The sequence below is a fragment of the Otolemur garnettii genome, unplaced genomic scaffold (assembly GCF_000181295.1).
Source record: "Otolemur garnettii isolate 467f Iridium unplaced genomic scaffold, OtoGar3 scaffold00011, whole genome shotgun sequence".
NCBI classification, from domain to species: Eukaryota; Metazoa; Chordata; class Mammalia; order Primates; family Galagidae; genus Otolemur; species Otolemur garnettii.
The window spans coordinates 11,206,884-11,208,540 of record NW_003852406.1 but is presented as its reverse complement, the minus strand read 5'-3'; the positions used below and the strand labels follow the sequence as shown (position 1 = coordinate 11,208,540).

Below are 1,657 nucleotides of genomic sequence, written 5' to 3'. Positions count from 1 at the left end.
CGCCTTAGCTGATTGAGCCACAGGCGCCAGCCCTGAAGTTTATTCTTTCTAATATTACCACAAGTGTCAGCTTTAAAAGTTTTTACTTCTTAAAATATGGAATGCTTATGAATTTATGTGTCATTCTTATACAGGGGCCATTCTAATCTCCATAGCACTCCACTTTGGGTATATGTGCTTCCAAAACAAACATCTAGTTTTCTTTTGATTAGTAATTGTGCAGCATCTCTTGTAAACAGCAAATGTATCTATTTTATTTTAGCCTCAAAATCACTGTCTTTTAATTAAAATATTTAGTCCTATTTACACTTATTATAATTATTCATATATAGTCTTTGTATATGAATACAAAGTAAATAAACAGTATTTATTAAATGTACTATTCTCTGTTTCATCATTTACTATTTCTTTCTCCATTTTTCCTTCTTTTTTTAGAGTAATTATTCTTTTATTAATTTAAAAGTTACCTATTAAGTTTTCTTGAGCTTTTCATAGGTACTCTGGAAAAGCACTATCCAATTAGTACTTCCTCAATGACGGAAACATTCCAAATCTACATTGCCCAATAGGATATACACTAGTCACATGTGGCTAGTGAAACTCAGGAACTAAATTTTTAGTGAAATTTAAGTTTAAATAAGCATTCTTGGTTGCCATATTGGACAGAGAAGATATAGAAACTGTAACATCTACTCTTACTATATCAAGGTCAAAAGTTATTATCTTATTAATACTTAAACCAAATACTTTAATTCCATTTAGCCCTCCCCCAATTTATGTTGTAATTTTTGTATATGCTAGTTTTCTTTTTTTAAATCCCATAAGATAATGTCATTATTTGATACAGTCGACAATCAGATTTATCATTTTATTTTTCTCTCCATTCACTCTTACTTCTATCTGAGACCTTCCTTCTGTCTAAAATACTTGTTTAGAATTTCCATTAATGATGATCTACTGGCAGCAATTTATCTTAATTTATTTAATCTGAAGAAATGACTTTGCTTTACTCTTGGAAGAGAAGTTTCAATGGGAACAGAAGTAAGGGTTAGCACTGGTCTTCTTTCAGCACACTGAATATATTATTCCACTTTATCTGGCCTTCAGTGTTGCTATTAAGGAGTTAGCTATCCCCATTAATAATGGGGAAATGCCTTCTCTGTGACTGAATTTTGGTGCCCATCATCCAGACAACTGCAGATACTTATTTGCAAGATAGTTATTTGCAGACACAGAAACAGAATACAAAGAATCAGCCAGTTTAGAAAGGTACAGGGTGGTCATAAAGTTCATGTGCAGTTTAAATTGTATTTTATGGCCACCCTGTATTTCATACAGGTCTCTGGCTTTCAAAATTTTGTCTTATTTGTCTTTCCTCCTCAGCAGCAGAATACTTTTGTCACAAAGCAAGTAAGTAAAATAGATAAAAAGCAAAGCCCCCTCAGAATTTGAAAACCACGGTCTATACCAGAAAAGCCTGAACAATCACTGTCCTATATCAGAAAGCATATGAATGTAACTACTTACCAGATGATATACAGCTACTCTTGGAGTCAAAGGAATGATCTGAATTTGATTTTTAAGAAATAAGGATGGGGAAAGGGAAGAGGGAGAAGGGAGGAGGATGGGGGGGTCACAATGAATGACATACCTCTTG

The 1,657-nt window shown here is 33.1% G+C and overlaps 1 protein-coding gene and 1 pseudogene across 1 annotated transcript in view; both read right to left on the bottom strand.

Annotated features, from left to right (window-relative positions):
• The window catches only part of MINDY2 (MINDY lysine 48 deubiquitinase 2), a gene marked incomplete at its 3' end in the record, with an annotated part of 87,713 nt that overhangs the window by 34,320 nt on the left and 51,736 nt on the right, over positions 1 to 1,657 (bottom strand). The window lies entirely within an intron of this gene.
• Positions 91 to 189, bottom strand: LOC111723433 (annotated as a pseudogene).